This window comes from Echinops telfairi, unplaced genomic scaffold (genome assembly GCF_000313985.2).
Source record: "Echinops telfairi isolate 266 unplaced genomic scaffold, ASM31398v2 ScPeMD7_443;HRSCAF=831, whole genome shotgun sequence".
In the NCBI taxonomy this organism is placed as follows: Eukaryota; Metazoa; Chordata; class Mammalia; order Afrosoricida; family Tenrecidae; genus Echinops; species Echinops telfairi.
In genome coordinates, this window is record NW_022104341.1 from 56,820,617 (window position 1) to 56,832,740 (window position 12,124).

At 42.9% G+C, this 12,124-nt stretch overlaps 1 protein-coding gene across 1 annotated transcript in view; it reads left to right on the plus strand.

Moving 5' to 3' along the window:
* Positions 1–1,414: 1,414 nt before the first annotated feature.
* Positions 1,415–12,124, plus strand: part of GNG12 (G protein subunit gamma 12) — a 180,202-nt gene continuing 169,492 nt past the window's right edge. The window contains exon 1 of the mRNA XM_045291883.1: positions 1,415–1,433. The gene's annotated coding sequence lies outside the window, so the exon portion shown is untranslated. The remainder of the gene's footprint in view (positions 1,434–12,124) is intronic.

The following is a 12,124-nucleotide window of genomic DNA, read 5'->3' on the forward strand; positions in this document are numbered from 1 at the left end:
AAAAAAACTATAAAGAGCCATGGTAAGTAAGTCACTGGACTGCACCTGCGCCCCAGAAACCACCACCATCCACAGGTTCCTAGGGCAAGGTACCCAGCCACAAACCTCCTCTATCTGCAATGTCCTTTTCTGTACCCCTGCTCAGTTAATGTTCGGCAAGGGTAAGTCAGGTCAGAAGGTTAGAGTGAAGATGCACTCGCTGTCCCCTTTAGCCTCAAGCTTCCCTAGGGCCCCTCTAGTTGGTGAACTTCAGCATACACACACTTTCATTAATGCTTTCAGGGGGCAGTGCTTCCCACACTGGTTCTACGGTGGGTGGCCTTGCTTGGCCTCACCTTTTCTTTTATGTACATCACGAACTAGGGGAAATCAGGGAGTTAGTGATACATGAGAAGCTGCTGAGTGGTAAGACTTCTGCTCATCCATCTTTTGTTAGTTTGTATAGGAGCCTTGGTGGCAAAGTGGGTTCTCCTTGGAATGAGGCTCTCTGCTCCCATAAAGAGTTACAGTCTAGGAGAACCACAGGGGCCCTTCTACCCGGTCCCGAATGGGTCTGAACAGACTGTAACTGAGAAGCACTTTTAGAGTGAGTCCACGGCTGACTCATCTTGGTCTTGTCCATGTTGGCAGAGTACTTGCTGAATGCTGCATGAATGAAGTCTCTGGGAGCAGATGTGATTCTCCAAACTACTAGACCCAGAATCCATCACGCACAGAACTACCGAATCCAGGTAATTGCATAGGTGCGAACTCAGCCAGGTACTGGGAGCTTAGACACTTTATGGGGTGGCCCCAGGGGAAGAATTGGAGGGGGAAGCTAGTGGATGTGAGTGACATCGCTACTTTCTGGGAAACAAAACCTCTCCGTGGCCCCAGGGCTCTTTAAACTTCACTCTTACTGTTTTCTTAAGAAATTCCTGGAGCCAAGCCTAACTTGTGTGTAGGGGGTTGACTGGGCGTCTTCCGCAGCCCAGGGGACCGTTGGCATACCGGTTGGGGAGGCGTTTGCACGCAAAGGGGAGCTGGGAGCAGGGGTCAAGTTGCCCTGGGCCCCACATGCAACTCCAAGGCCTCTGTGAGAATCTGGGGCGCAGGGGGTGAGTGGAGGGCTCCGACGTTCCCTGAACCGAACTGTCCCCCACCGGTCCCCCTCTGCGCGCGGGGAAGTGGTGTGGGCTCCAGGGCCGCCGAAATGGGGAAAAGGCAGGTCGCCTGGGCGGGAGGCGGGCGTCAGGGCGGCCAGCAGCAGGCCGAGCGCCGCCGCCGCCGCCCCGCCCGTCGGGCGTGCGCCCCGCCTCCGCGGAGCGGGGCGGAGCCGCGGGCGGAGGAGAGGTCGGAGCTGTCTCCAGGAGCCCTTAGAGACCGAGTCCCCGGCGGCGACGGCGGGACAGCGCGCGGGCCGGCCACGGTGCACCGAGCGGCGGGCGCGGGCGGTGAGTGGTCCCCCGTGGGGACCCGCGCGCCGCGCGGGGCGTCGGCCTGCGAGTTCAGGGGCCGCCCCCGAGTTCCCGGGCCGGGAAGCGAAGGGAGGAAGGGAACGAGGAAGGAAGGAAGGAGGGAAGGAAGGAGGGAAGAGTGTCCCGGAGGGCGGGGACTGGTCTGGGCACTGGGCGCCGGAGCAGGGGTGGGGGAGGGAGGGCGAGAGACAGGAACCGGGAAACCCAACTGGCGAGTGAGAGCCCCCGGGCCGGGCGCGGGGCCCCGACGGGCGGCGGCCCGAGGGCCAGCGAAGCCGGGGGCTCCTCCGGAGCCGGGACGGGGCGGTGGATCCCGGGATGGAGACGGCGGCAGGAGCGCAGGGCTCCCGGCTCGGCCAGCTGCCTTGCTCGCGGGCTGGCGGTTCTGCCCCGCGAGCGCGGTTGGAGAGGCCCCCCCAGTGTCCCCGGCCCTTTGCTGGCCTTGGTGGCCCGCTTTGGGGACGGCCCGCCGAGGAGCGGAGTCCCGTCTGGGGGTCAAGGGGGGACGCCACGCCCCTCCGTTCCACTTTCTGGTGCTTTTTCTCGGGATGAGCTGGCGGAGCTCAACCTTGGAGCCCGCTGGGGTCCAGCTGGGGAGCTAGAGGGTCCCAGGGAGGAGAACCCACACCGCGCATCATACGTGGAATACATTGTATCGATTTGCATATAGGAAGGAGTCCAAGGCTCAGGCTTCCATGATACATATGCGATGTTTATATCTTGGGTGACACAGATCTCTAGCTAACCGCACACTTGCTGTGTGAATTGGGGGGGTGGGGTTTGGTTTTAATGAGGGTGTATCACTTGAAGCGAATTTTAATTGATGCGCTCTAATAAAACCAAGATCTCCCAGCACTTGCCCTCTGCCATGCGTCTGTACCTTGTAAACCATTCATAACTTTGGAAGAGGAAGTCGTGACTATGCAACCGAGCTCATGGAGTGAAACTTTGAACATCTCGAAATCGAAGTGAAGGGAAGTAACTGATGAGGCCTGGCGTCTTGTGGTCATCCCTGCGCTGGCGGGTGTGGTTGTATACAAACAAGAGGGCAGGGATGGAAAATGGCCAAAAGCCAGAGAGAAGGGAAGGACCCTCCCCTCCCCCGCACGTCAAGGCAGGTTTAATGGCTGCTCCGTGGAAACAAACCGGGAATATATTAGATCCTGTGGAGTTGGACAAACTTCACATGCTTAGCTTCCTTCCCATCAGTTATTTCCTCTCCCCCCACTCGCCTGTCTTTGCGGACACTGTTTATATTTCCTGGGGCAGTTGTGGCCTCTCCTGGCTAGATTGTCTATAATGAATCTCTTGGATGTTGTCAGAAGCAGGGTCTGTGTCTGTGTTTTCTATTTTAAAAACCCGGTTTGGCTTTGCTTTTAAAGTGTAGTCACCGGGCTGCACCATTGCTGGTGCTTCTCAACTCTCGGTGTAATAAATTATCGCAGGATCGTGGACCTCGCCCAGGAGAACCAGGAAGGCAGGCACTGCGAGGAGAACTGGATTGGATTTTACTATTGCCACAACAATCCTTCAAGTCGGTGAAAATTGAGTATGGAGATCTTTGTTGTTGTTTTGCTTTTAGCCAAAATGTACATACTAACCAGTCTCTTTTTCAATAAACCGACATGTATTTTACACACACATGTATTTTTAAAATCAAATCTCTAAGAGCCTTTCCTTATGAAAGGACTTGAGAGTCTAATGTTTAGTTCCATTGCCTTCTTAACAGTTAACCACCAACAGACAGTATTAGCTTAGGTCCAAAAAATGCTGAACAGTCTGTGCATTATAAAAATTTTTTTGAAAGGAATACTATTGTTTGCTGTGTTTAGCTCAAGTAATTCAATGAGTACTAAACCCTGATTGAATTTTGTAGAATTGTAGGACATATGAATCTGTATTTCACAACAGACTGAAGACAGTAGTATTACAAAGATAATATTTTTCTCTGTGGAAAGCTCCCGTCTTATTTGAGAGATTTGCTCTCTAATAATTAGACTTGTGATGTTGGGCTTGTGTTAGAAATTCTGGGTGGTTTGTCAAGTCATGAGAACATAGGTTTTCCAGTTGGGAAAAAAAAAACAACTAAGGAAATGGTTCATTGATATCAAATTTATTTTATGTTAGGTTTGTAAGGTGTAAACCTTCCAAGAGAAAAATCTCCCAAATTTAGAATTAAGGACATTTTATTATGTTGAAAACCTCAGAGCTAAGAGGGTTTCCAGATTTAGAATTGTATCCTTTACAAGGGTGGATTTATTTTTATGTTTTATATATGTCAGTGTAAGCTTAACCCGTACAGTACATGTATGGAAGTCAGGTTAACTTTTCTGAGATTCAACTGGGCAGAGGAGAAATTTGAGGGTGGGTTGGGGGGTGGCCTTTGGTGTCTGATATTCCCTCTTGGCAATATGATATTCCCCAGATGCGAATATAGGTTATTTAATTTTATTCAGTCTTATCTTTAAGATGGAACTAATAGTGGCCTCTACATCATAGAGCTTTTATGAAAGGATATGAAGCAACCTTTGGAAAACAATGTATCTAACACATAGCAAATGATCACAATTATTAGGTATTTTACTTATTGTCTTGCACAAGCAGCAAGCTGTTGTATGAATTATAAGATTGCTGTTTGAACTTTCTGGAAATGCTAGATATAGAATTTCAATTTATCAACATAATACCTGATTTGTGTGTGGGTGCATATATGTGTGGGGTGTGTGTGTGTGTGATGTTTTGACCACAGCAGTGTGAATAATTGTAACTAATGGGTTACTAGTTTTAATATGTTTTTAATGCTGATATTTTGTTCATATATTTAGTTAGTAAAAAATATTTGATTAATTTCTTTAAAATTGTAAAGAGAATTTATATTTCAAATAATAATACTCATCAGCCCTGAATGGGAAAATTGACCAGGAACAGAATATGTGTCTTTAACCAAGTATGATTTTTAATTATAGCGTGGAAAAATATGACCTAAGGGCATCCAGTTATTTATATTTTCATGTACCTATGGCTAATGCCAACAGAGAAGCCATGAAAAAATGTTTAGAACTGATTGCTATGGTTTTTGCATTTATATGAGAATGGCTGTTCACTTAATTTGGAGGATCTACTCATCACATCATTGAATCATTTTCAAAGTAATTTGAGAAAAGCTTGCCATTTAAAACCCTTTAAGCTATTGTTTTTTCTTAATGTACATCAGGTGCACAGAATTGGACTGATCTTAATCTTAGCGCATGCTGCGGATGACTTCTCATTTTACTAATTGTTCCCCAGGGATTCAGAGATGGCAGTTTATAATATTTTTAAATAACTCTAAAGGGTACAGTCTTATTATGCATGATTCCTTGTCTATGACATTAGATGCTGAAATAGCGGAGGGCTGGAATTGAATGAACTATTGATTATTTTCACTCCTAGAGCATTGTAGCTAACCTCCTGGCTCAGACTTAATCTCTCTGTTCCTCAGTGAGGTGTTGTGGAGGATAAGTGAGTTAATCTATGTAAAGCATTTAAAACATTGCCTGGCACATATTCCATGTTCAATAAATATTAACATTAAAGTGCCACTTATTGAAATTGCCCTTTTTTATTTTCTAAATGTGATATTTGAACAGATTATTTTCTGAAAGAGGAAAACAAAGACATGCAATTTTAATATCACCTAAAATATAAAACAACAGCAACATTAACAACAACAAAAACACCCTAGTAACTTAAAAAGTGCTAAGGAAGTAAGAGAACATAATTAAGTAACTGTCATTACATCTCTTAGATGTGAAACAGATTGTGGTACTTATTAATGTGTTCAGCACGTTCATTCTTTTAGATCTCCATCCCATTTTCCTTTTGTATTAGAGACTTTAAAAGAATCAGTAACCCATGAGGCCTGTGTTATGATTGGGCAACCAGGGTTGAAAGGTAGTGTATGCAGCTCAGTGCATTATCACAATCACAACTAGATTGAAAGAATTTTTTTTTAATAGGGAAAAAGGCTAGAGGAAAATAGTTCTGTAGATAAATGGGTCATGAGGATTGTCTTCTTTTTCCTCCTGTTTTCCCAGTGAACTTGAATATATAATCAAAAGTCATGATTTTAGTGTAAAAGGTCTCCAATAACTATTTTAGTGTACTGACTTACAAAGAGTAAGATTTTGATTTTTGGAGAAACAAAATACCAGCTTGCATGGCAGTGAAAAGTCTTAAAGTTAAATGAGAAAACCTTCATATTGAGACTGGCACCCCAACTAAAGAGGGGCAAGGAAGAAAGGTCTTGTGATCTGCTTCAGGAAATCAGCCTGGAAACTCTAGATGACAGAGGTCTGCAAGTGATCATGGGGATGGTGCGGGGCCAGGCCTGTTTCAGTCTGTTGTGTGTAGGGTCGCCTTGAGAGAGAGGCCAACTAGATGGTAGCTAAGAACAACAAGTGGAGGCCCTTATGCTTGATCTTCACAAAGGATATTTGAAAAATATATAATTATAATCTGCATATAGACCGTGTCCACCAAACTTGACACGGGAGTTGTCACTGCCCAGATCAGACCCTCTATGAACACGCATGCTTTGGACACCACCTTCAGTGGATAAACACCTCACAGGCACTAAGGTGTAGGAAATATAGCTCTCTTGGTTTCAGGAGAGCTTGTTGTTGTTAGGTGCTGTTAAGTCCACGCTCACGTGTACGCTCTTTATGTGCAACACAGTGAAACACTGTCCAGTCCTGCACCCTTCTCCCAATGGTTAGGTTTCAGCCCGGGTGGTAGCCAGTGCCAATCCATCTAGTTGGCTCTTCTTTCTTGCTGACCCTCAACTGTGCTAAACATCATATCCTTTTCTAGGGACTGGACTTTCTCCATCACACATCCAGAGTACAAAGATCCAGTCTCACCATCCTTGCTTCCAGGGAGCTCGCTGGCAGTACTTCCAAGACAGATTTGTCAGTTCTTCTGGCAGCCCAGTGTATTTTCACTCTTCTTTGCCGGCACCATAATCCAAATGCGTTTTCCTCTTTCAGTCTTTCCTATCCATTGTGCAGCTTTCGCAAACATCAGACGTGATTAAGATACTTGGGGGAGGTCCACCTTAGTCCTCAAAGTGACATCTTTGCTCTTGAGCACTTTATCCTTTGGGGAGTCTTTATTAGGAATGGGGGTTGGATGTTACCCAATGCTTTTTCACCATTAGTTGATATGATCATATGGTTCTTGTTCTTTTCCTTGTTGATGGGGTGGATTGCATGAATTGTTTTTCGAATGTTGAACCATCCCTGCATCCCTGGTATGAATTCCACTTGGTCATGATGTATTATATTTTTGATAAGTTGTTGGATTCAATTGGCCAGAATTTTATGGAAAATATTTTCATCTGTGTTCATCGGAGACTTAGGTCTGTAGTTCTCTATCCTTGTTTGGTCTTTGCCTGGTTTCGAATCAGGGTTGTGCTGGCTTCATAGAATGAGTTGGGAGTTTGCTGTCCATTTCTGTGTTCTGGAAGAGTTGTGTAGGATTGGTGTCAGCAGTTCTTGTGCTCGTTAGTACTTTACACAGGTTGTCTGCAGCAGATTTATCCAATGCAATACACTGTTTGCTTATTGACTGCTATTTCCATGAGCATTGATTATGGATCCAAGTAAAAGAAAGTCCTTGAGAACTCCAGTTTCTTTTTCTGATTCTCATGATGTCGTCTATTGGTCCAGTTGTGGACGTTACGTTGAGGACTTTTGTGTTCCTTATATTGAGCTGCGCTCCATACTGAAAACAGCAGTCTTTTCAGCTGCACGGACTGTAAGTCCTCCTCCTTTTCAGAAAGTGAGGTTGTGTTATCTGCATATTGCTGGTTATTAATGAGCCTTCCTCCAATCTTGATGTAGAGTTCTTCTTCATATATTTTAGTTTCTCGTATTATTTGTTCGGCATGCAGATTTAGAATATGTAGGGTGAAAGAATATAACCTTGATGTACACCTTCCCTGATTTTAAACTATGTAGTAGCCCCATATTCTGTTTGATTCACTGCCTCTTGGTTCGTGTACAAGTTTCGCACAAGCAAAATGAAGTCTTCCAGAAGGCCCATTCTCCACAGCGCTGTTCCTTTTTTGTTATGGGCCCAATTGGGTGTCTTTGCACAGCCATTAAAACGCTGCTGCACAAGAGTTACAGTAAAGAGTTACAGTCTCGAAAACTCGCAGGGGCAGTTAGACCCTGTCTTTTAGGGTAGCTGTGAATGGAAATTGACTCGATGGCAATGAATCTGTTCTTGTTTTCTTGAAACATCTTTCTGGCATTCTCTGTCAGCCAAGATCCATCAAACATCAGCAGTCATATTCCATATACCCTACTGAATCTGGCTTGATTTTCATGCAGTTCCTTGTCTATGTACTGCTACAAATATTTTTAAATTGTCTCCCCCCAAATTGTACAAGCATATGATATTAATGGTGTTGTTTGACAATTTACAATTCTGTTGGATTCCTTTCTTTGGCATGGGCACAGACGTGGATCCCTTCCATTCAGTTGGACAGGTAGCTTTCTAGTAAGTATCTTGGCATAGATAAATGAGGATTTCTAGTGCTACATTGGCTTGTTGAAACATTTCAATCTGTATTCTGTCAGTTCCTGGAACTCCCCCCCACCCCTTTTTCTTCCCTTCAGTGCAATTTGCAGTTATTTCTTCAGAACCCTAGATTCTCCCTCACATGCTGTTTTTTGAAACGGCTGAATATAGAACAGTTCTATTTGGTATGATGACTCTATGTATCACTTCCATCTTCTTTGGATGCTTCTTCCATTGTTTAACATTTTCCCCATAGAATTCTTCAATATTTCAACTCAAGGCTTGAATTCTTTTCTTTTTTTTTTTTAAGCTTGAGAATGTTGTGTTCTTCCTTTTGACTTTGTGACTCTGGGTCTTTGTGGATTTTATTTTAACGTTTTACTTTGTCCCTGCAGCTTTCCGCTCAAATTTCCTTTTTTTGTCTTAACACTTTTATTGACATGTTAGTCACGTATCATACAAGTCAGTAGTTCAGACATATTAAGAAAAGCTGTGTGATCATCATTATAATAAATTTTAGAACAGTTATTAACTCTCAGTTTCCCCCAAACATCCCTGCCATACCTCCAAGAAATTGTTAATCCAACAGATTAACCTATCCTGGACTTCATGAACAGAAAATCATATAAAAGATAACAATAAAATACTAACAACAATAACAAAATAGATAAAAAACCTCCATAGGAAAAAAAGCAGAAAATATTAAAACTAGAAATTTATATTGAGTCAAATGGGAGATTGTATGATGCGGTGTTAAATTTTAACCTAACTGCATCTGCGATAACCCATTATCCAGTACAGTCTGATAGTAAGGCTGTTCACATCCCTGGTCTGTGGTCAGAGGGATTTGTTGGAGCCTTAATCCATGTGTGTATTGATCCTTCACTGTTGTTGTTTTTTTAACTGAGACAACTTTATAGTGGGTCAAAAGGAGATCAAATGATAAGATATTATATTGTAACTTAACTACATCTGCCATAATTGACTTTACTATTTGTCTGATATCAAGGCCATTCATATCCCTCAACTATGGTCAGAGGGGATTCAACCGAGGCTTCATCCATGTGTGGACCCTTCAAATGGATTTTGGGTTTTCATTATCATCCATAGTCTTCTGCACACTGGGTGGTCACAATTTAAGCTCTGATGCCATTTTAAATTTGTTGAGCTGTGGAGGCTTGTGTGTTGCTGTGATGCTAGAAGCTGCGTCACTGGTATTTCAAATGCCAGCAGTGTCCCTTAAAGTGAACGCATTGCTTCCAGTCTGAGAGCAGACAACGAAGAAGGGTTCAGTTGCCCATTTTATAGGAAGTAGCTGCTGAAAACCTTATATATTGCTTTGAAACATTGTCAGACACTGAAAGCCTAATGAATGGAAGCAAAGCATTGTTGGAAATAATGCCGGAGGTTGGGTCCCTCGGGTCAAAGGGCACTCATGAGATTGAGGAGAAGCTACTGTTTTGGAGTGGAGTTGATCCTGGTGGCACGACGAAGGTAAATCCTGTGGGAGTGGAGGCTTGGAATCTTCATTTGCTGATGAGGCAAGACTCAGAGTAAGGAGAAATAGCTGCAAAAATCTACCAAGATGGGAAGTTGGTGGACAAATCTAGGGAAATTAGAAGTTGTCAACAACTAAATGGAATTCATAAAGGTAAGTAGCCTATGTATTAGTGAGCTGAAATGTACTGACATTGGTCATTTTGAATCAGAAATTCATCTGGCTTACTATGGCAGGAATGACATAATCAAGAGGGATGGCGTTGTATTCATTGCCAAAATGGACATTTCAAAATCAATCTTGAAGTACAATGTTATCTGTGATCGGATTGTATCTATCTGCCTGCAGGGAAATCCAATCAGTACAACTTTTCAAATTTATGCAAAAGCTAGTGATGAAGAAATTGAAGCATTCTTCCAACGAGTTCCGTTGGAAGTCGATCAAACATGGCAACCAAGATTCATAGATAATTATTGGTTATTGGAATGCAAAAGTTGGAAACAAATCGGAAGGAATAGGAGTTGGAAAATATGATCTTGGTGATAGAAATGAAGCTGGCAATCACAGAATTTTGAAGACCAACCACTTGTTCATAGCAAATACTTTTACAGCAACACAAAAGGTGACTAAATATATGAACTTCTCCAGATGGAATACACAGAAATCAGATTGACTGTATCTGTCTGAAGAGACAATGGAGAAGCTCAATATCAGCAGCTAAAACCAGGCCAGGGAAAGGCTGTGTAACAGACCATAAATTGCTCATTTGTAAGTTTAGATTAAAGTTGAAGAAAATTAGAACAAGTCATTGAGAGCCAAAATACGACCTTGAGTTTACCCCCACTTGAATTTTGAGAACATTTCAAGACAAGATTTCATGCATTGAACACTAATGACAGATGACCTAATGAGCTGTGGGAGGACATCGAGATCATCACTCATGAAGAAAGCAAAAGGTCATTAAAAAGACAGGCAAGAAAGAAAAGGTCAACGTGGATGTGAGGAGAGGCTTTGAAACGTGGTCTTAATGGTAGAGTAGCTAAAACAAATGCAAGAAGTGATGAAGTCAGAGAGCTGAACAGAAAATTTCGAAGGGCATCTTAAGAAAACAAAGTAAAATATTATACTGAAATAAACAAAGACCTAGAGTTTTAGAAAAACTAAAAGGAGGAACATGCTCAGCATATCTTAAACTGAAAGAACTCAAGAAAAATGTCAAGCCCTGAGTTGCAATATTGAAAGATTCTCTGGGCAACATATTGAATGATGCAGAAAACATCAAAAGATGATGAAAAGACTATACAGAGTCACTGTCCCAAAGCAACTAGTTAACATACAACTATTTCAAGAAGTAGCATATGACTAAGATCAATAATACTGAAGGAAGAAATTGAAGCTGCACTGAAAGCATTAGCTAGAGATAACTGAGGATTGAAAGGTTTCAATTGAAACCAAGGATTGAAACGCTAAGGGTTGAAAGGTTTCAATAAGCTGGTTGAAGCACTAGAAGCGCTCACTTGTCTGTGCTAGGAATTTTAGTAGAATACTTCTTGGCCAACTGACCGGAAGAGATACATACTTGCACCCATTCCAAAGAAAGGTGATCCAACAGAAAACTCATATTTTAAAAGAATATTATTGATATGATATGGAAGTAAAATTTTGATGAAGATCATCAAAAAATGATTTATTGCAGCAGTACATTAAAAGGGAACAGCAACAAGTTCAAGCCACATTCCAAGGAGGACGTGGAACAAGGGATATGACTGACATCAGATGCATCTTTGCTGAAAGCAGAGAATACCATAAAGATGCTTCCTTGTGTTTTGACTGCAAAAGCGTCGGACTGTGTGGATCATAACAAAGTGTGGATGACCTTGAGAAGAATGGGAGTTCTGTAACCCTTCTTTGTGCTCATGAGGAACTTGTACACAGATCAACAGACAAGTGCATCCTGCATGGTTTAAAATCAGGAAAGGTGTCTGACAGTGTTAAATCCTCTCATCATACTTTTTCATTCTGTATGCTGAGCAAATCATCAGAGAAAGCTGGGCCATCTGAAGAAGAAGTTGGCATCGTGATTGGAGGAAAGCACAACTTGTGATATGCAAATGACACAACCTTGCTTGCTGACAGTGAGGAGGAGGAATTCAAGCATTTGCTTATAAAGATCAAGGATTGCAGCCTTAATGGATTGCAACTTATTGTAAAGAACAACAAATCCTCACAACTGGAGCATGATAAATGAGAACAGGTTGAAGTTATCAATTATTTTTGTCTTACTTGGATCCACAATCAATACTCATGAAGGCAGCAATCAGGAAATCAGAAGACATGCTGCATTGGGTAAATCTGCCAGGATGTTACTTTGAGAACTAAGGGCCTCTCACCCATGCCATGGTATTTTTAGTTGCTTCAGATGCATGTGAAAGTTGGACGTTGAATAAGGAATAATGAAGAATTGATACATTTGAATTGTGGTGCTGGAGAAGAATACAGTGAACCCTCTCCACTTCGCGCTTTGACTTCCGCGGCTTCACTCTATCGCGGTTTTTGCGTAACAGCGCATGCTCTGTCATTACTGCCACTGATTGGCTCATACTGT